We start from the raw sequence: 23442 nt of genomic DNA, 5'->3' as shown, positions 1-23442 counted from the left end.
TTAACCCTCATACTTGCCCCCTCATGGTGGCAAGATGACTGATGTGTACCCAGCTTTCACATCAGCAAGATTGTGATCAGGAAAAAAAGGTGGGCAGTGGTGTTTGACCTCTTCACATTAAGAAAGCCTTTCCAGAAATCACCGGAAGAGGTCTGCCACTCATGTCTCATAGGCTAGAACCTTGTCACCTGAAACAGCAAGATGTGACCATCTCATTGGTGTCCCCACCAGAATTCAAATGTCACAGCAGAATTCAAATGACACAGCCAGTGACATCGCTGTGGTCATACGGCCACATACATGCATTTGGGGAAACTTGGCTCTGATCTCTTGTCTTCTTGGGCTTGCTACATGTTCAGATGCAAGGGGCTATTGATGGGGGTAGTTATTATATTCAACATTATCTTACGTATTGACCCTCTCGAGTTGCTAGTGGCCCCTGAAAAGCACATCAGTCCCAGGTCACCCTTTGACTAGGAGAGTCAGACACATGTCTCAAATCATCGCGGCCTTCCACACCTGAGCAGTGTGACCAGTTGCTGTAATGGAGGAGAATGCAGGGCACCAGGGCCCCCTCCTCTGCTCCAGGATAGGCAGACGGTGGCCTGAGTGATAAATGACAGCAGAACACCAAACTCAGCCACAGGTGTCTTCAATCCATGTCAAGTTTAGGGCAAAATGAAGAGAGGTTTTCTCAGACCCGATCTTGAGAGCGTAAGACAGTCAAGACCTTTCCTCAAGCAAACGTGGAAGAAGCCTAAGTCCAGAGAGGGTAGCGTGTCGGTGGCTGAGAGCCGTGGGTTCCACTCCCAGGCTGCCACTCATGAGGTATGATCCTGGGCAACGCCGAGACTTGGTTTCCTAATCTGTAAAACAGGGAAAGCCACCGTGGAGACCCCGTAAGTCCTCATTGTAAATGGTTCATGGCGGCACAGGGCAGCTGCCCTGGCCAGACCCTGACTGAGGGCTGAGTGGAACTGAGCTACTCACTTGGTTCAATCCCAGTTGGGTTCCCCATGGCTCTAGGTTCGGCACTGCACCAACTCCTCATTTTCAAAGCAAGATCTTTTGACACTGCTGCTTTGGCCTTGGCATTGGGACCCTTCTTTGAAGTCAGGGTTTGTTTCTGCCTCACCAATAGTATTCGCTCCAAGAAATAAGTACACACCACTATCTTGAATCCAATTCATGATACCGCTGCTAGAAATAACACAGACAAGATAAAACTGAATAAAATGATACAGTAAAATTTGTTGTGGAAGGAAAATTGACGAAAAGATCAAATATTGCTGCATCATGGAAAAACTGCAAAAAATATCCTGTGAGAAATTAGACTTAGTAGAAAGAATGAGAACAGAGCAAAATGACAATGGCCTAAGCCAACCAGAGGAAATATTCTTATTGACTGGAAATTGATGCAAGAATCAAGAGTTCTTGTCAAAAAAATAAAACTGAAAAACTGGACTTGGTAAAATCAAGTTATAAAAAAGAGCCTACCAAATAAGAACTTGCCACTGGTAAAATTTAATTTGGCAAATAAATAAATAACAAATAAATAAAATCAATGGATCAAATAATTGGCATAAAATGTATATAAAGAACAATTAATCCTGATTAAAATAATTTCAGCAATGTAAAATTGATTTTTCTAATTTGAAATTATGCTGTGCAGAAAATGATCAGTTACTTAATTTGGCTTAATGGAGTTTGCTTTGAGAAATACTACCAGATGAACATTGTTGATACGATTCTGATCCATTGTAATTGGTTTGAAATGTGTATAAAATGCTGGCCAAGACCAAACAATGGGATTTCAACACTCTACACTCCTTCTGAGTATACAGCACTCAACATGCAGCCAGGAGCATTCGCAGGTCCCCACAATCACTTGCTAACCTTCTCATGTTTGCTTTGAACTTCTAAACCTGAGAGCATGTGTTGTCAACACTGAGTGCACCTGCTATTGAACACAGAGCGAGGCTCTCACACGTGGACTCCCTGCACACCAGGTCTCCCCTGCTGGGCAGGACCCAGGGGAGGGAACATGGCTTACCTCCCTGAGCACTGCGCTAGGGCAGCGGCCTGCTTGGAAAGGCTTCCCTGTGGGAGGTTAGCTCCTCACCTGGCATGCAGAGGTACTTGGAGAGCACCTGCTGTCCTCACTTGGCCTTAATTCAGACGTGAATGCCGCCTTCAGCTCGAGGCAGGGAGATCCTGGCAATCCCTCCGTCTTTAGCTCAGGCTGACACCGGTGGGCTCTGCTCTGTCTCATTGCTCCTGATGCCCAGTGTGTCTCCTTGATTTCATGGGCTGTGTGCTCCCTGCTGCTGACTGTGCTTATAACTCACAGAGCTCTGACTTTAAATGTCAGGATTGTCACTTTAACAATTGAGCAAGGAGCAGGCCGTTGACATTCTTTGGACACAGTTGGCAATACCCTTTCTTCTCCTGTAGCTGTCTCATATTTCCAGGTGACACTTGCCCAGCAAACATCATCACAAAGCCCAGAACTTAAAGTGTGTCCTGGCCCAGGACTAGGGCTACAGCCATTTCTGATAGGATCTTGGGTAAAATGGATCCCCCTCCAAGCCTGGGTGCCTGTCCTAGGAAGTCAGGTTATTATCACCCACTTCACAGGATTGTAGTTTAGAATTAAGTATCAGCACACAGACAGAACCCCTTCAAAAATGTGGGATCCTTTTCATGGGGCAGCATTTTTTAAGCTCTGTGTGTGTTCATCTGATATTGTGAAAAGTTTATAGATCAGAAAATAGTTTTAAGCAAAAGAATGAGCTCCACGGCAGGTTTCTTGACAGCATTTAGAAGCTTTTAAGTACTGATTACCAATATGTACAGCAGTTTAGAACAGAGATTACCCAGCCCTAGCCCACAAGCCCACCTCCACTTTTATCAATAAAGCTTTATAAGAACACAGCTTCGCCCATATGTTGGATATTGACACTGGCTTCTTTGGTACAAGGACAATTAATTGGGTAGTTAGAGCAGACATAGTCTGGCAACAACATCTAATGTCAATATCTGGTCTTTTTAGCCACATTTTCTGACCACTGGCTGTTTTTGCCAGTTGCCTTCCATATCTACAGATGAAGATCTAAATGTGTATCTGGTTCACCCTCATAGCTATCTATGAGGGGGCTCATCCCCACTGCATAGACATGTAGACAGAGGTCCTCAGCTCATGAAAGGCTGGGCCAGGTGTTAACTGGAGCCCATAACCCTCATCCCATGTTTGGTCACTAGCATTCTACCTTCAAGTGCTTTATGGGTCTTACTTCCCAGTCAATGCAAGGCCTGCTCCTTTTCTCTCTTTCAGCTCCTGCTGGATGTCCAGGCCTTTCTAGCCATGAGAGACGGTCGTGCACGGGAGGCTTCCTGCAGTTAGCTTCCCTTTCCAGCTTCGGCACACCACCAGGCTGGGGACCTTTGGGGCATTTGCTCTGCCTTCCCAAGCGTGACCACATTTGGAGCAGCGTCCTGCCCCTCAACAGGGAGCCACATGTCTTGGTCCCTGTCCTGGAGGAGGGGAAGGAACGGAAGGGGTTGAGAGCATAGAGGAAGTTTGTCTGCAGGGGACGCTCTTGATTCTCAGCCTGATACAAGCTAGGGACATACTGGGATACAGTGGGGTGGCTCATTGGCCAGGATCTTCTCTGTCTGACTTTGCTCTAAGGGATGGACTTAGAAGAAGGAATCGGCTTAACAGAGACACAGTCAAAGCTTTCAAGACTGAAGTTCAAAACACCCGATGTCTTGTACAAGACCCATCTGAGGGGGGTCTAGGACACAGCATTTCTACCAAGACCCCAGGCAATATCCTGGGACCATATTTGGAGTATCAAGGTATCAGGGAACTGTTCAGGACTCTAGCCTCCCTCAAAGTCAAAGCTGGGAGCGTGGAATGGGAATGGACTCCTAAATTTAAAGCTCAAGGCACGGACAGGCCAGCTCAGGCAGGGACTGAGACTCACACAGCACCCTGTGGCTGCGAGGCTTCAGCTGGGGGTCATTCCTCTTCACACATCTGCACTATCCACCTGCCCTCTTCCTGGCTCCCCTCCCACTGGATTCCCATTTGCCTGACTTTCAGGCTCCTCCTTGTCCCCATCCCAGCCCCAGCATGTTCTGGGGGTGAGACCATGGAACCCTGGTGCACCTGCTCCCCCAGTCTTGGCTCTCTGCTCAAGTTCAAGTGGGGAACAGTAGGCAGCCACGTTCCCAGTGCAGAGTCTTCAGCCTCCATGACTCTGTAAGATCTGCCTGTGAGTCTTCCCGGACTCTCTGCTCCCCCTGCATGAGCCAGTGATTACCACTTAGAACAATAATTGGACCCTTTATTTCCTAAGAAAATTTGGTTTCTAGATCAGACTTCAACATTCATTATAGTACAGACTAATAAAAGCAAATCTGGGAACATGTGCTTTTAAAGCTTTCATGTTGTAAAATCTGTAACAACACTAAAGAAATTTAGGGAGGGGGGGAATGCATCCATGATCCCCCAGCAAAGCCCTGTGTGAGACCCTTTCATTTCTCACCCAAGCATGTCGCACATATATAAACATGTGTGCGTACAAATCTATACTGGATTTTTCCACTTATTATGTGATTGGTATGTTCTGTGGTGCTGCATAAGCTTTGTGTTTATTACTTTTAAGGCCTGTACAGTATTTCTTCTAGCTGACAGCTCGTAATATTTGCAAACATAGAGCACATTTTCTTTGCAAAACATTTCAATGAGTTCTTTTTTTGTTTTCTTCTTTACTCCTCCTCCTTCTCTCTCTCCTTCCCTCCCTTTTTCTTCTCCCCCTCTTTGGCTTACACGTACTTTTCTCTACACACACTTTCTTCATCTTCTTTGGCCATGGGCATTGGGTAACCTTTAACCATGTGTGAAATTATGTCCTTAGGTTAAATTCTCTCAACAGGAAGAACATTTCCCCTTAGGAGAAATTCAGTGGCCAAATGAGTGTGGTGCCGCCATGCTCCATGAGAATCTCCAACACATTCTATGTCTACCTGGCCAACCGGTCATCCCCACATTTGCCTTCCTTCCTGGGGCATCTGGAAGGAGTGCCAACTGAAGGTGAAGTCAGTCAAGCCAGATCTTCACTCTTAGCTCACCCTTGAAGCCATGGGCGAGTCTTCCCAAATTGCTCTCCATTCACATGATTCTCAAGTACACCGCTTAGATAGTCATGCCCCCCCTCATTGGTTAGCATAAAGAATTAACCCACTAGAATATCAGTTTCTTGGAGGAAGGAATGTTCTTGCTGCTTTGTTCACTACTGTGTCCCTAGCATCTATACCAGTGACTGGCACAGGGTTGGTGTTTAATACATTTTATGTTTCATGATTCATTTAAAAACTTTTAAGATCAGAAAGAAAAAGAAAAAACATTTTTACTCCCCAAAGCTTGAAGCAGTGGTTCTCAAGCCTTTTGAGGATAAATGCATCCATTACAACTGCATGTTTATAAATATAATTTCACAAATAATTTCACTAAGCCCAAAGAATCTTGACATTTTCTAAAGATATCAGATAATGCTGACATTCATGTAACATCATCTACCAAAGAGAAGGACTGTGAAATAGTGAGCGCTCCGGGCCGCTTGGTGCAGCCCTCCTTGATGGTGGCCTGTCAAAATTGACATTGTTATTCCTTTGTTAGGGCAGCAAATTTCAGGCTCAGAAAGATTCAGAAGACTCCCCCAAAGTGACGCAGTTATTCAGTGCAGAACAGGGACCAGAACCTGGCTCTGTAATTCGAGTCTTGCATGTGCTATGGCTTCCTGCACCACTGGTTTGCACAACCTTTGCCTCTTAGAATTTGATGGATGGTCATTGTTAGTGCAGATCATTTGGGCTCCCTCGTAATGATCAAGATGCTTACACCAGCAAGGTCTCAGATGATTAGGACAAGGCAGGTGCTAATGCCATTCTCAGCTTCATCTGGAAATTTCTAACTAGAGTTCATTACTTGTCAGCCCTACTTCCTTTCAAGCACCACACTGATATAATAAAATAGTGCAAATCGATAAAAGCCTTAAACAGGTGTCATTGGTCTTTCTTTGTGAGTCTTTTTCTTTCTTCTTTTGTTACTACCACTTTCTTTCTTGGTCACTTTAAAAGTAAAGCTCCTGTCCCTCTCATTGGCTGTGTAATTCTATTTTCTCTGTGTGTTTGAAGTTATGGGAAAACCAGGCACGTTCAGCCTTTCACAAACACTTCTATTGTGGTCCCAGACTTGGAAGCTTGCCTTCTCCAAATGCACCCAGAAAGTCCAGGCTCTCCCACAAGCTCCCACATCTAGCCATTAATTTGTGTGTAACATTTCTCAATAAGTGATGTGGGTGGAGATCAACAAGTTGTGAAGAATTGTTTCATTTATAAAAATTAAGGTGATACTGTTTTGCCCAAGCTTTGCACAGCAGCTAAAGAGTTCTCCGCATTGTGGGGAAGCATTTGCATCTACTGAGGAGAATGGGAGGTAGGAGGCCTGTGGAATCCATTGTTCTCTTCCTTTCCATCCTCGCCCACTTGCTCTGGCAGGGACTGCAGTATTCATTAAACCTTCCTCTGCTACTGCACCTTGCCTGCATGGGGTGAAAGTGAAGTTCTTGTTCTCTCTCTCCATCCCCTGCGTGTCTCCCGCGTCCCCAGCACTTCTTACACTGTTGGAATAGTTGACCCTGTGACGTGGATCTTTCTAGCTGGACACGTGGACTTTTCCCGAGGAAGCACCAAGCTACTTTCATATGCTGACTTCTCACCAGTGACATGGAACGTAAGCCAAATGGTCCCTTCCATGCCTGTCCTCATTCGTGAATTTACTGGAAGCTTTTACCTCCTACCTACTTCCCAGGGCCTTTTGAGGGGATTCCCAGTCAAGAACAATATATAACACAAGGAAATGAATGGCTGCCAAAATTACCAAGGAAAACAAATCCCCAGAGCCCGAGCAACAGTAGCTGTGAGAAGAGGAAGCCCTGAGAGAGAGGCAGAAAGCAATGGCTAAAAATGATTCATCAGGATGACTATAATCCCAGAGAGAGGAGTTACAGACATGTCCCATGGAAGAAGAGGACTTTGAGCAGGGCTTTTGAAAACAGGTAAGATGGAGCCAAAGTCCAGACCTGTTTTTAAGGTCAGGATATTTGAGCCTTTTCTTACGGGTACAGGAGAGATTAGTCAATAACTAATTCCATTACTATTATGAATAACTCCAGAGTTCCAGGTACAGGGCTCCCGCCTGGCAGGGGAAGCTGGAAAGTGAGCCCCTGGACAAGTCCAGCCTATCTGGGCTGTGCCACGTGTAAAGACTTCTGACTGCTTCTGGCCCCTGATGGCTCTCTTTAGTGTTACAGGTGAAGTCCCAGGAAATGGTCTGTTTGGTGGTGGTTGGCATGCAGGAAGCGTGGGGAAATGTTCTCAGGAAAAGCACCTGCTATTCTTGGCATGAAAGATACAGGGCTGTGGGGAGGAGCCATTTGGCCTATGATACATTCACAACAGAGATGTCAACTAACCCCATGGGAAACCCTCAGAGTTCCCAGGAGCTGAAATTTTACATCTCTCTATGGACTTGTCAGTGAAGGTAGGATCTCCTGAGCAGCGTGGAGTCCTGGGCAGTGGCTGTCCTCAGCAGAGGCCAAGTCCTTCAGTCGGCTGTTGGCTGCCAACATCTCAGCAGCTGCAGGAATAAAGACTTCACAATGCACCCTGCATGCTCTCATGAGAGTTCTGCATGGTCAGTGACCCCGCCCCTCCCTGTGAAATGCATTCAGACTCAGTGGGCACCTTCATTTCGACTTGTCAAGGAGTAGCATGCAACAGCATTTCCTTGATGGATATACATTCCAAAGGATTAACTCCTCCAATACATTTTAGGACAAAGGTGCTCCTGATAGTAATTGTTCTAGAAGTTGCCAAAGACTAGTTTGACAATAATTATCTTGGTCCTCCTGTGAAAAGAATCATCAGAGAGGTAGTCTGTAATCTATAGTACATTTCTTTTCCTTCTTCTGGAAAAATAGTATTCTTTCCCTCAAAATGAACTTCATGGTCAACTTGAGAAGGTTTCTTCATAATGTGCTATCAAATGTTTTAAAACCAGCTCTCCCTAAAGAAAAAAAGAAAACCACACAGTTTGTTCTGTTTGCCAATTACAGTTGTGTAAATACTTATGTAAGGTTGATTTCAGGTACCAATGTAACATGAAGGAGTAGGGAAGAGATGGTACACATCATCTCCTGTTTCTTCTCATCACCCAACCTTCCTCAAACTTCCACCTCAATAATCATTGCCCCCAGGCTATCAGCAGGGTAGTAGTACAGGAAAGATCCAGCCCAGGTGCCAACAAAAAATTAACAATAAAACTGAATGAATTCCTGCAGTTATTATCGCCATGTGTTGGCAGTGCTTTAATATGCGTGATGAAGTATTTTTCTTCCCCAGGAGGAACACACCTACCTCTGCTCCATTGGTAGACGCTAACAAATTCTCTCATTAAAAACTCTCTGTAAAGTTACGAACTTAGTGTCTCATCCTGTTATATTTCCATTACTGTTATCCCCCAGCAGACTGTGATTTCTTTAAGGTTTTGTACTATGCTTGGGCCTCACCACACCTGGCCCAAATCCTTGGCATATAATAGATGCTCAGTGCAGGTTTATCGATTTGTTCACTGCAAAAACAGGTACACCTTAGTTAACAGAACCAGAATCGTGAATTCGGAGGGTAGGGTTCATTAAACTTTTATTGAGCAGTGTGTCTTGTCTGAGACCCTGTGATCAGCCCTGTGGGAGGAAGCACAGCAGCTCCAAAATGGATCTTTACCTAGAAGCAGTCAGAGGTAGGCAGTACTCAAGAAAATGCTGAGAAGTTCAAAAAAAGTGTCAGAAGTACAGAGAAATGCGAGAGTGATGTCAGTTTCAGGGGATCTGTTTGAGCTCACTGCAAACAGAGTGCTTTAGTGTTCTATGAAGGCCAGGCCTCCATCTAAGAAGCGGCAGCAAGAGAAAGGTGCGAGCATCAGGGAGAACGCAGTGGGGACATGCTGAGCTCCCAGTTCTGGAACTCTGCAGGTGAAGAGCGGTGGGATATGCAGAGCTGCCCGTGAGCCTCCCTGAGGGCATCAGCCTGTACCCGCCATCACCGTGGACCAGGGCGAGGTGTGGACTTTGTCCTTGCTCACCTAGTCAGGTCTTAGGAGTTCAGCCACCAACCACCGAGCTGTGACCTACCACACCCCCTCTGAGAGCAGCCCAGGGATCGAAGAGGAACATATCAAACATCACCCCAGAGACAGGGTGTGCTCAGAGGTCGGCAGGTAGATGGGCACACTTTGACCGTTCCCCATTCCTACCATCACCAGTGATTGTGAGCATCCGCTCTGCACCATAGCTGAAAGACCAAGTGCAAAAATGAAAGCGCAATTACAGAAAAATCATCCCTGGGCTGTGACCGCATTTTATGAGTACTTTATTTCCACAACGACCCACGATTTCAATTTTCAGGATTGAGAGTCTCAGCAAAGTCTGATGTAAATCCGTACCATGAGAGCCTGTGCTTTACAGGCCTGTGCCAGTGCAGAGTGTGTCAACTGGGGTTGAATTCCCTTGGACTGACCGACCAGACCTGTGTGCAGGACAGGGAGCATTGAGACAGCCTGTGTTAATGACACTGTGTGCATTGTGGGTCTTATTTGTCTTTCACTCCCGGTAACCCACAAGAACAGTTCAAGACTACTGTCCAGTTGATAGTACTCGAGGGCTTTTATATCTGAGTTTCTGTTGAATGGAAAGGATGCCCATTTCTTTGAGAGTTGGAGACCTACCAAAGTCTCACTTTTAAAAAATCTTCTGACCGTCTTTGAAATTTTAAAAAAAAATGATCTTAATCCTGTCCTTTGATAATGTCAAGACTGAGTGTTCTTCTGGAGGAACATTGACACAGTCTCAAATCAACAGCAGCCTCACTTGGCACTGTTCCTCTGTGTGACTTGGAAAAACTGCTTCACCTTGAAAGAAACTCAGTTTTGCTTAAAAAGATCAGTATTAGAGTAGAGGAGGGCGATGCGAGTGCCTTTGTTTTTATCATTAAGGAGTGCATTGAGTCTAACGAATGAGAAATCCCTGCCTCTGCACACCCACAGCCTAGACCTGTTAAAGCTCACGTGATCAGCATGCACAACCCTGGAATTCAAATACTCTTCAAATGCTTCGAATCTTTTGTAATGCTGATCTTTCCCCTGTGAGTTTTGCCTTTTTTAATCCCTTATAAAGATCTGAGAGAGGCTGAGATTATAGGGTTGCTGCCATATATTACACTGCTCTTCTAGTTTTTTTAAATAAGACTTTGCAAGATGAAAAGTCGAAGAATTGATGTCAACATGGTCGCTGTCAGTAGAATAATGAGCCATCTCACAACTGCAGCCGAGTCTCCAGGGCAGGGCTCAGGGCAGCCTCCCGGGAGCAGCCCATCTCCCACTAGTGTCCAGGGGCACGCTGGGTGCCTGGGTGGTAAGGCCTACATCCCTGACTTCCTCTACTTTCCTGGAATGATCAGGGAAGGCTTATGAGCCAGTGGCCTCTTGGGAAGAGCATTCCAAGTGGGAGGGATGCTACAGGGAAAGACACAAAGGAAGGAATCATCAGACCTGTTCGGTGGCCAGCAGGCAGCGATGCTCAATCTAAAGGCAATCACTCCAGTAGAAAAGGGAATTAGAAAAGTTTTCAGAGCTCCAATTTGCGAAGGCCTTGGATGTCAGGTTAGGAGGACAGTAGGTCACTTACAAGCAAAGAAGAGCAGTACTTCACGTGTTCACGTCTTCTAGCAACAAATATCCACGGTGTTAGCTTCTCATTGCTGCGACCAAAATACAAGCAAGTTAGAGGAGGAAAATTTTATTTTGACTCAGGAGTTTCCATCCATGGTCAGCGGATTCCATTACTTACTTATTTCCATTACTCAGAGCCTGAGATCAGGGAGAACACCATGGCAGAAAAGCCTGGTGGGAAAGAGCTGCTTAGCTCATTGCAGCCAGGAAGAAGAGAGAGCAGGGAGGTAGGGAGGGACGAGGGACAGACAGAGCCAGGCTAGACCTGCCTCCAGCTTCACCACTATAATTTCCCCTTGCCTATAGATTTTGTCTCCCAGGATCTCATTTAAATCATTAATCCACCCGAAGCAAGTCAGAGCTCCTATGATCCATTCTTCTCACCTCTGAACATTATTGCCTTACCTTATACATTCCAGATCCCAATCATGACATCCCTGACCACCTGCTTCACTAGAGGAGGATGAGGACGTAGGGTAGGAGGGGAGAGACGGTGGGCTACTGCTGAGATGGTGCAGATGAGGGATGCAGGGGGCCCAAAGATCTGACACGGGATAGAAACAGGTGGTCCTTGGGGCCACGCTGAGGAGCAGGGCCTCAGGAAACCTTCTTTGCTTTGTCTGATGGTGGTTTCTTTAAAACTTGGAGCATACGTCTTTACTGTGTTGTGGTCGGATTTCACATCCTACCTGGGCCCTACAGTGTAGAGCGAGGGGCTGACTTGGTGGCCCTCGATCCCCCCCCCATCCTTGCCTTGCTGCCACCATGGGTCTTGCTTCGTCCTGTGTGGCAAATGCTGCAGCATATTGTTACTATTTTATTTTTAACAAGCAACTATCTTTTGGAGACATACAAAAAATAGGAAAGAGAACATATTATCCCATGTCCCCTGTTCCCTGGGCTCCTTATTGCTTTGTGGAGATCCGTATTTCCATTGGATATTTTCCTTGGGGCTGACGGATGGCACACACCTCTTATGGTGAAGGTCTTTTAGTGACAAGTTATTTCAACTTTGTATATCCCCAAAGTATTTATGACTTCACCCTTAGTTTGGGGAGACATTTGTGCTGGGTATGAAACTCGGCGTTAACTTCCCCCTTTACATCTCACAAAGCCTTTCCCCCATGTCGCCTGAGTCACATGGTCTGTGACAGGGAATCCACAGTCCCCCTTATCTTCGCTCCTCGGGGCACTGTGTTTCTTTTTCCCTTACTGGCTCTTGGGATTTTGTTTTTCTGGTGTAAAGAAATCTTATTATGACGAGAAACATCCTGAGGGGCAAATCAAGAGTGTGGAAACAGAATAAGTGAGCTCTGAGAAGAGTTAGAGAAAAATGAGCCTGAGTTCGTGATTATCATTGGTAGCTTCTTCCTTGAGCCATTGATAATCATCGTTTCAGGTGCAGGAGGAACACCAGTAAGGAATATACCCTAAAAGAAAAGTGATATCTAACAGTTGAAAAGCACTGCATACACACATATGTGTGGGTGTGCAGACACTCACCCCCACATGCACATAAAGTTGCATTTAATAAGTAGACTCTGTCTGTCTTCCAAGATATGTGAGAAATTGGGCTAATAGATGTAACATGAGTGTGTAACAAAGTGTAGGTGCTTAACAAAGTCAGTGCTCTAAGTGTTTGCTATTATGTGTTTATACACACACATTCATCCTAGACCCACAACGACCTTATGAGGCAGCCAGTGCTGTTCTCTATTCATTTATTAATCATATAGCATATTGTCGTAATCAGCAGAGCTGGAACTTGAATGCAGGCCATCAGGTTAACAGTCACAACTTCAACCACTGTTTTGAGCTGATTTTTACAGAAAATGGAAGCCAAGTACAGCAGTAGCCAGAGCAATGGGCAGCTCTGTTTGAAATAGCCCACAACAGGGGAAAGCGGACACTCCGTTTTGGACACAGAGGATTCTCCTTTCAGGGCACTGGTCTTCCAGCCTCAGGGTTAGAGGGAGCAGTTATCACGACAGAAAATGCCCCTGATCTCAGAGCTGAACCTCCAGGTGGCACTTTAGTGCTGATCTACTCATTGGGGTCACCCAGTGTGTCTCCCAAAAGACGGGAACTCTTTCAGGTGAAAGGGAGGAGGCCACAGACAAGTGCAGACCACACATCAGCACAGCCAGACTCAGGAAACAAGGAAGCAAGATGCTCTGTGTGATCTCGCTGCCCCACTACTCTGCTAAGAGCAGATATTACTCAATGAGAAGATTCTAGAAGCTAAGCCCTTCCTTTCCTTATGATCGGTAGAATGATGGCTCTAACACTCTTCTTTCCTTGAACTTGGAACCATCCCTTTCCTACCTCCTGCTTGTGCCTCAGCTTCTTCACCGTCCGGAAGCTAAGGATGGCCGGCAACTCCTAAAATGCTGATTTGAATACTAAATGAGATCACTTACCTGTGGAGGGCCCAGGCAGGGCTTGACGTGCGGGAGGACTGGTGGGATGAATTGTTGGTATTGTTGACTCTGAGTTTCCTACCTGGAGCTCCTATCATGGCCACCCACACCATCCAGGCCACATTAGCCTTGCGCCCACCCGACGCCCTTGGCCTAGGGGTCTCTGTTTCTGCTCACAGTCAGGACACCACTGAGCATCCCAGTGAGTTTCACGGCTCCACGTTGGCTCATTTTCTCTCTCAACTAGATTAATCCATCACTCACTCGATGCCTATGTTGCTTGGGCACAGCCAGGTGCCAAAAGCTGCTCTGGTTTACTAGGTTAGGTGGCAAATGAGAAAGATACAAAGAAAATCCCTGCCCTGTGACCTGTGTGTACTGATGGGGACGGAGAGGGACAAGAGTCATCAAGTGGAAATGACATGGCCTGTTAGATGGTGCCGAGGGCTGGGGACACAAAGCAGAGGAGGGAGGAAGTTTGTGTCATACCATTCGGACACTGGGGCCAGGGAAGACCTCACTGTGTGGTCAGGGTTATCTCGCCCATTTCAGAGGCAAGGAAACTGACCCTCAGGGAGGGGTAGTGACTTTCCCAATCAGAAACCTCAATTCCCAGCTTCAGGTCTGGTATCTCTCTACAGCAGGCAGAAGCAGAGCCCAGTTCATGGTCCTGGGTGGACCCCAGGGTTCCTGTGGTCCCCTTCACCATAGGCCAGGCCTGAAACAGCGTTTTTCCACCTCTTCTGGGTTCTTTCCCTCCTTCATGGCCTAATCTTGCTGATCTAATGAGCTTTAATACCTCACTGAAGTGAGAATGTAGAGCCAGCTCAGCCAACTGAATAATCCCAGGGTAGGTCACCCTTGCCAGTACCTTCATGTGAGTTAGAAACAATTATCCCTTTGGGGGACGGGGGGGAATTCAGTCCCCATGAATATATGGCTACAGAACAGAGGGTGGATTTCATCCTTCACCCACTTCCTCCTAGAATTTTTGTGCAGTGCACAACCTTCACCACAATACATGGCAGCTTGATGGCTTTTCTGATGCAATTTTGTATTTCACACACCATTTAACTAATGGAAGTCACATAATAAGGAGTCAGTGAATCATGATTGATTACATTCTTTCTCATTTTCATTTCTTAATATGATTAAGATCCTTTGTGTTTCAGTTCATGGTAAAGATATAGGTTATTCCACAAAGATGGTATTTATTGAGCACCGAGTATACGTCAGGTCTTTGGCAGGGTACAGGGGATACAGCTGTGGAATACTGACACAGATCCCTACATTTATGGGGCTTACACTCTAGTGGAAGAGACAAATAAAAACAAAAATAAATATAGGCATAGTACATTAGATCATGCTATTGCGAAAGGAAAAATAAAGAATGGAGGGTATGAAGTTTAAGGATAACTGTTTCAGAAATGTAGGTGTAGTGGCTGGGGCCGGCCACATATAGGAGGGCACTTGGAAGTACCAATCTGAGTGAAGTGAAGGAGCTGAGTAGTAGGGAGAGTAAGGGCTCCCAAAGATGCCCACATCTGAGTCCTGAAACCTACGATCAGGTCGCCCTTCAGGGCCAAAACTAAAAGGTGACCAAGTTAAGAATTGTGGCATTGGGAGACTCTCTGGATTTTCCCAGGGGCTCAACGTGATCACATGCATCTTTATAGGGGAGGCAGGAGGCAGTGGTCAGAGAGACTGGAAAATGCTCCCTGGCTGCCATGAAGGGAGGAAGGCCATGAGTCCAGTATGGCAGGTGGCCTCACAGAGCCTGGAAAGCAGGGCACCCACTTCTCCTGCAGAGCCTCAGAAGGAGCCAGCTCTCACCTTGAGTTTACCCTGCTGGAACCTTCTAGGACCTCTGACCCCCAGGTCAGAACTATAACAGATCTGCTCCTAGCCACACGTTTGGCACCATTCGCTGGAGCTGCAGTGGGAAGTGACACAGGAACTCTAGCTGTCTGCCAGGACTTTCCGGGCAGGGAGCAGCGTAAGTGCCTGGCATGGGAAGGTGGCTGGGCATCCCAGGACACCAGTGCAGCTGGGCTGAGGGAGAGTGGCTTAGCAGAGCAGGGGCGACAGGGGCACAAGTGACAGCACACTGTAGGCCAATACAAGGACACGGGTCTCTCAGAGCTCTAGAGGTCCCACTGGGGGCTATGGAGCTGAGCTGTGGCATCACGGGGGCTGGCGGGGAGAGGGGTCCAGATGCAGGAGCAAGGTGGGAAGCTGGGACCCATCAGGAGGACGGTGCAGTGGCCCAGGCCACAGGAGATGCTACCAGGGTTGTGGCAGCTGGAGGGGGGCAGGCAGTGAGAGTCACACTCTTAGTATATTTTGAGGATGGTGCTCATTAACCAGAAAAAGAACAAAGGTGTTACCCGCTGGCTCGGTGGGACAGGATCTTGCATCACCTTCTTTCAGTAACTGCCATAGTCACTTGGAAAGGTGGGGGAGGTAGACGAGCAACAGCCCTGGCACCACCAAAAAGGTTCTGGGTGCGAGTCCTCCCCTCCACTGGCAGAAGTGGGTGCCTGGGCTCACCGTGTGGCACCTGCCACTGGGAAAGTAAGGACCAGTGTCCCCAGCCCGGGGAGTATCCAAGGAGAAACGCTTGGTAAGACCTGGGCAGTTCATAGCAAATGCTCAGAAAATGCGCCTGTGTGCTCAAGAAGCCCAGGTTTTCAAAGATGTTTTCCTGCTGGAAAGTCGCTGAGTTCAACATGGAGAGGTTAGAAAAGCAAGTGAAATCCATGCGCTGTGTCCTGAGGGCAGGTACACAGAGGATCTGGGTGCCCCACTGGCCTGGTCGGTTCGTGGCAGGGACCTGAGCCCCGTTCATTATCAAATGGCTTCTGTGGGCTCCACCCTGACTGCAAGCAGGAGCCCACGCCTACTTCAAGGAGGACGGGCGGCAGCCTTGGAAGATGCTCATGTGCCTCTCCTTGAAGCAGTTGTTTTACTATCCTGACATCAGACCCCTGGGCCCGGGAGCCTCAGATGTCGGAGAATATCAAATGTGCTTTTTCTCTTCTCCTCTCCTTTTTCATCTGACGCACCTTTGAACCTTCAAAGGACGCAGTAATCAATGACGTGGGGAGACCTGCGCCATCCCGTCATCCTGGAGACGAGTTTATTCGTGTCAACTGCAAGCGTGGACCTGAGGTTGGGGCTGAATTAAAATGCGAGGCTCTGAAATCCAACGGAAAACACAGAACAAAGCAAGGAGAGAAGCTCCACAGGCCGGCAGAAGACACTTTGCTGATTCGGGTTTGGAGGATAGTGCTCCATAAAAGGGATCATCACAAAAGTCTGCTAAAGCAGCCCTGCGCCTTCATTAATCCTCCTCAGCTACAGAGGAGGAAGAGGAGGAGGAGGAGGAGGAGGAGGAGCAGGAGGAGGAGGAGGAAGAAGAGAAAGAGAAAGAGGAGGAGGAAGAGGAAGAGGAGAAGGAAGAGGAAGAGGAGGAGGAAGAGGAAGAGGCGGATGCGGGAGGGGAAATGTACAGGGGAAAGACAGGGATGAATTAGGGGAAGGTTGAGAATAGACCCCCAAACAACAGGATCTGGAATTTCAATCACACTTAAATGCTGGTTGAAGAAAGGTGGCGATTGATCTTAGCTTCTGATCTCACAGTTTGCAGCCATCACTTCCAGAAGTCAAGCCCCAAGTGGGTGAGCGGGTGAAAACGGGAGGAAGAGGACCTTGAAGTAGCGCACACCAGAGGAGGGGGCTGCGCAGATCTCCTCCTTTCCTCAGTACTGACACCTGCTTCCTCCTTCCTCCTGTGTTTGCCTCTGAGAAAGGGGCTCCACCCTGGAGGAGAGCCCCTACCCGGGTTGTAGGGGAGGCCGCTGGGAAGCCCTGCTGTCCCCTCGGATGCCAGGGAGGGTGTGAAATAAAGAAGCCCTGGGTTTACAACTGATGAAGCCACCCACCGCCATTTTTCTCCACTTCGTCCTGGAAGAGCCGGCCCCATCCGACCCGGTCCATTAGTCTTTCCTTGAGCTGGCCCAGTGACCGGGAGCCTCACTGCAAGCTGGCCGGTTCATCCACATCAGCAGCCAGCGCTATCTCCTGCCAGTTAATGGGGGGATTCGGCTGTGAGGAAGTGGAGAAGGGTGTCCCCCCACACTCCACTGATCATGTGCCCCAGGTGCTGAGGAAGGAGGCCACCTAAAGGAGGGACATCTCAGAAGCACCTTTGGAGTGAGAGGAGGTCACATGAGCTCGCTGTACGATATTACATGGAATTTATTAAACAGAGGCTGGTGGTGAAAGCCAAAATCTAAGTCCTGCATTTGCAAAAGAACAGGGTGAGGCTGTGAGACCTCCACCTCTCCTGACCCGGAGAGCCACACTGTAAATGGACACCAGGTTTCTACTGTGTGCATGTGCTTTTCCAGCAAGGTAGAGGAGGTCAGGGTGTGAAGGAAAGGGTCAGAGGAGAGTGTCTTAGTTGGAGGGACATGTGAGTGAAGACACAAGGCTGTGATAGAGCCTGCCACCATGAGGCAGCACCCATGTGGCCTGTACCACCAGCGCTGGAATCAGACGGCCTTGGCATTCAATGTCTTTGCAAGTGGTGACTCATGGCAATGTGTCACAGGACCTTTAAAATTTTCAGGACCTTCAACCAAGTAATTCTGACTTTGTTAATGGGAAGATAAATTTAAAATATGTATGCCATGTCACATGTTTCCCCAAGTCTCCCCGCGTCTGCCTGCGTCTGCCCACATCTGCCGAGTCATCATTACTTCTTGGTATCTTTGAAAGTTCTAAGTAGAAAAAGTAAGCAAGCTGATGAAACTTTGCCCACAGTGCATTTTATTCGAATTTTCTTTGTAGTCACAGCAATCAGGAGCACCTGAGCCTAGGAGAATGACAATAGGGGGCCATTGAACACATGGGGGTCCATTCACATCATGTACTGTGCAGCTGCTAAACCTTTGTTTACAGAATTTGCAACATGAGTGGGAAGAAAAATTGGGATTCTCTATTAAGTTCCAAAAGCAAAAGATAAAATTCAACAAAAGAAAAAAAAAGTGCGTGAAAACCTGAGAAGAATGGAATGCTGCTCTGTGTGTCTGTCACAGGGTCATAGGGAGATTTATTTTTCTTTTGCGTGTTCATTTATCTTCTAAAGTTCCTGTAACGAACCTATTCTGTTTTGAAGCAAGAAACAATGAATTTCAAAAATGATGTGTGACCAGCTATGGCAGAACAGGCCCACGGTGACCCACTGTGGTCCACCCCTCCTTGCATAAGCCGGAAACTCTGGACAGATGATGAAGGGCACACACGCACACACATACACCCTGCAAACTGCAAAGAGTTAACCAAGGTTGAAGGTAGGAGAACCGGCAAGGGAGTCAAAACCTGGAGCACTGAGACCTACAGAGGGGATTTCTCCAATTAGGTGGTTTTCTTTGTTCCTGGCTTTGCTCCAGGAGGATTTCCAGCATGAAGCAGAGGGGCGCCCAGGCAGGTGACTAAGACTTTCTTAGAACACTTGACTTTCTGGAGAAAACAGCAAGAGGAGAGAATCTTAGATAGGAGAGGGCTTTGTTGCAGGTGGTGGTTGTGGCTCACTCCTTGGCTTCTAGAAATGGCGTAGCCCATTTTAGGTGCTCAATAAATACTCCTCTGATAAACGACTTTGAGGAAGAATACATCTCGGGGATTGATCCACTGTCTCCCAAGAGGACCAATGTGGCTAGCCTTCTCCTCAGCAGAGCACAGCTGATTCTTCTCCACAAGATGCCTGGGAAGAGGATTTCAGCCTTTCATCGGAAAAATATGAAGCTCCTTTGTTTAATGGCCAGAGTCCTCCTCAGGCAAACGCTCATGTGAGAAGAAGCTCAGAAACTGAAAACAACCAAGGCGCATGATCGCTCTCGCTGAGTCTTGATCGTGGGGCATTTTGTTGAGGATTGGGATTGCAGATGGAGCTGATCTGTGCTTGGGTCACTCATGTTCTCCACTGGCTCGGTCCGCCTTCCCCTCCCCTCCCCTCCCAGGTGTGTGTTAATGTCACAGTTCTGAAGCACACACATGCGCACTCCCACTATACTGTGTGCACTTGTGGTGACAGAGGAAGCCAAAGACCATGAAGGAGGAGCAGAGAGGAGGGTGACTTTGTCCATGTCCTGCCCCTGTGGCCTTGGGCTCTGCCAGTAGAGTACAGGTGGTCAACTTGCAGTTGCCACTTGTGCATCTCTTTGCCCAACCACAAGTCCAGAAAATGAACACCCAAGGTGTTCATTTTCTGCAACGAATAACCAGTGGGGCTGGATCTAAACCCCCAGCCCCTCACCACCATGCCATGTGCTCTGCGCTGCCCCTCAGGATGCTCACCAGGCTCCCTGCAGGAGCTGCCTGCCCTTCACTGCCTGCCCAGTCCATCCTCCTGCCGAGATTTCTAAGTTGGGATACCAAATAAATCACTTGCTCTCAAACCCTTATCCCAGGGTCTGGCTTCTGGAAAGCCCAGACTAAGAATGTCAAGGTCTACTATCAAGAATTCGAGAATGTGGTTCTACTATCCAGTCATGAAGAGCCCTCAGGTGGGGTGCAGTGGAGCAGGTAATAGCAAAGATCAGGGCAGGATGTGGGATCATAGGGAAGGAAAAGATGGATCCCTGGGAGATATTCCCCAGGTGAAATCCATACGATCTGGCAACCTGCTGGAGATGCAGTAGAGTGGAAACCCAGGTTCCAACCCTAAGAGGCAAATGTGGGACCTCTCAGCTGAACAAAGAAAGGCCTGTGTCTTTGGCACAAGCTGAGGGGTGGGTGGTGGGGATGGTGCTCTGGATGATGCCCCGGCACGCAAAGTTTGAGGTGCCTGCAGCGAGTCATGTGTTGGTTGAGGGACAGCACCTGGCAAGCCCCCAGAGCACCCCCTGCATTGCACAAAATTGTTTTTCCAAGGCAAGTTTCTAACAAGGCTTTCTTCAGAGGCCCGTTGCACATTTATGAGCTCACACAGACAAGAGTGGTGAGGACCCTGGGTCCGTGTTCTCCCATCTAGAATCCTACTCAGATTCTCACAGCTACACAGGCAGGAGTGCATGTGTGTATTAGAAAAACAAGCCCATCTGTAAAAGGCGGCAAGATGCTTCCAGGTGTTCAGAAGTACCTATTTAACATGAATATTTTATCAATGGCAGAGCAGATAGAGGGAAATTGTATCCATTATATTCCCATCACCATCACAAGTAACCACGTAATGGAATTCTGACTAAAGAATCCAAACATGTTTAAAACATTTTTCACCTCCAAGAAAACCAGCAAAAAAGTTCTGATTTGTGTTGTTATCGCTCCCACAAGCTTCATGGAAGATTTCAGAGGCCGCTGTGTCGCAGACACGTGGCTGGAAAATTTCCATCCAAATCCTGTGCTCTGGTTTCATTTTTTAAGTAGCAGCTCAAACACACACAAGTTGATGTCTTAGGGGAAAAAAATGATAGAAGAGGTAGAGTCATTATTTGTTGCCATTGTATTTGTGTTCTCGTTTTAAGTTTAACATTTTAAATACGGAGTCGGATCAAGTACCAAACAGAGCAGCAAACAAAGGCTCCCAGGGAGTTACCTGTCAGGGACCACCAAGGACCAGGCCAGACCCCAGGCTTGATCACAGCCATTCCATCCATCAGGACTCAGTGGCCCCAGGTGCCCTTGAAGCCTGGCCTCTCCTGCCCTCCAGTGATTCTCCATGTCTTGCCCTGTCTGTGGCAGCCCTGCTGGCCTTTGGTCACCTTCTGTCCCTTGCCTCCTCTCCTTCTGCTGCAAGGCGGGAGCCCTGCCCTGCCGTTTTCTGGATGAAGTCCTTTCCCTCCCATCTGAACCTCACTGCCATTTCTGGAGGAAGCAGTGGGTCCTGCTGCATGGCCCAGGGGGTGACCTGCACAAATGCTGGGCAAACACGTCCGGATCACCCCTCCTCCCAAGCCCATCGCCGGCCCCAGTGTTGAAGCCTCGCTCTGTGTCCATTTCATGGGTCTGTGCCACTTAGAATGCGGAGCTCTGGGTGATGACTTGTTTTACTGCCTTGTCTTCAGTTCAGAATGGGAAGCTCCGGGCAGCTCGGGCCTTTCCCAGTGTGCTCTTTCCTCAGTAGAGACCACCAGGCCTGGTCTCAGGAAGGCTGTCAATAAAACCTATTGGGTGCCTAAGTAAAGTCCTAAACATATGCAGAAATGAGAAGAAGTAGAAACTGCCTTCAGTATGGGTATAGTCCTGGGGAGAGAATAAAAAGCACCTCCCTTTTGAGAACATAGTATTATAGGATTATAATAGGAAAACACCCAGTGTCCAGGGGAGATCTAGAGGGAAGGAAGGGTATTGAACTTAGAGCAGTGGGTCAGGGAAGCCTTCCCTGCAGGGAGCCATTTGAGGAATACACAAGGAATGTTCAGGATGCAAGAACCAAACGACTGGGAGGGAGAGCCGGGCGTGTTGGGGAATTACTTTGTGCCCCGAGGCTGGTAGGGGCTTGGCTGGCATGGGCAGGAGTTGCAGAGTATTGAGAAGAACTGCGTGGTGTTGTGTGAGTCCAGTGCTGAGGCCGGCCCAGGGCAAGTGAGGGGTTAGCACCGGCAGTGGCAAGACCATGTCATCCTTTGAGCATTTCACTCAGGGCTGGAGAATGCAGGTGAGATGGGAACCAGAGAGGCACTTGCTGTATGTAGTCTATCATGAAAGCCTGTGACCTTGTCAATAGATCATTGCAACTGGACCTCAACCAGTACTCACAAAAGCAGCCCCTTCTCCCTGTTACATAGTTTTATAAAATCTCAAAAGCTAAAAAGCAAAAGAAGAAAAGGAACGTTACAGGAACCTGTCACAGCTGACAGCTGAGGTGCCCGGTCTTGCTTTGCTTCATCTCATGTATGTTAAGCCCAGATCTGGGTCTTAGCCACTGCATTCGATGAAGGAAGTGGACAGCTCTTATTCCTCAAATATCAAATTGCTTAAACACACTTAACTTTGGTAAAATGGAATTTGAAGAAAAGAGTTTTCCAGAGTTGCAGGGCTTTGTTCCTTTGGGGCTAGTGACTGCAAAGCGCTGCACTTTGCTTTTTCATTTTATCTACATCTGGGTTTTCTCCATCTCTCAGTCTTCATGTTTTCATTAATTAACCATAATCCAATAACTCTAGCAAACCAGCAGCCAACAGCACACCAACCTTGTTGTTGGGAGGGTGCATATGTTCTGGCTTTGCCTGTCTTGTAACTCCACCCATTCCGGAGCAAGCAGGTAAGATTGAGAGACATCAACAGAGAAGGAGGAGGAAGAAGTTTGGGGTGGTTAGAAACCTGTTTCCTGGTGGCATGTGGAGACGTGTTTTTTTTTTTTGTGGTTTGTTTTAGAGAAACAAATGTGGTTTAGGTCTTTATGTGTTGGAAGTTAGAAGAAATAACAAAAAGCAAGGGTCTTTAAGCCTTTATCTCTTCCTCTTGACAGGTAATGTGGTTACTTCCTTTCATTTCTCCTTTACCCATAATATTCTAGCAGACACCATTCTGAGTGGATTCTGTGTTCATGCATTGATTGTTTCCTTGTGGAAGAGCCCTAGCAGTTAAATTACTTAGTAAAGAACATGAGTACATCAAAGGCTATCATAGGTAGTCTCATTAGTTTTTGGAAAAAAAAAAAAACAATCTCTGCATTTGAAGCAAAAAGGCACTCATTTAAGAGCCCTGTGAACATCATGTATCTTGCTTTTTAAAAATATTTACCAGCTTTACATTTGGCATATTAGATTGCTAAGATGATATAGGGATATTTGAGCAGGAAATTCATTGTAGGAGGAGCAACTTATAACTTAGAGTAAGTGCTGAAGAGGGAGGCATGAAGGATCCGTGTCTGAGTCAGTGGTTCTGGGAACCCGTGTCCTCAGCACAGAGGAGAGAAAGGAAGGAGGAGCATGGGGGTGAGGCGTGCAGGGGCAGCAGCTGACCGACCTGAAGGAGCAACACTCTTCACCTGTGGAAGGGATGGACTGCTCCCAGGCAACTCCAGAAAGCACACCCAAGATCCCTGAGGAGATTTCAGCTAAAGAAAAAGACATTTCTAAAATGGTTCTATAGATTTGGTTGCTTGGCAAGGCATTGACATCCCAGGATGAAAGAATCAAGCTGTTGTGGCAGTGTCAT

The sequence above is a fragment of the Ictidomys tridecemlineatus genome, chromosome 13, assembly GCF_052094955.1.
Source record: "Ictidomys tridecemlineatus isolate mIctTri1 chromosome 13, mIctTri1.hap1, whole genome shotgun sequence".
NCBI classification, from domain to species: domain Eukaryota; kingdom Metazoa; phylum Chordata; class Mammalia; order Rodentia; family Sciuridae; genus Ictidomys; species Ictidomys tridecemlineatus.
The sequence above is the reverse complement of the archived record's forward strand: the minus strand, read 5'-3'. Positions refer to the sequence as shown.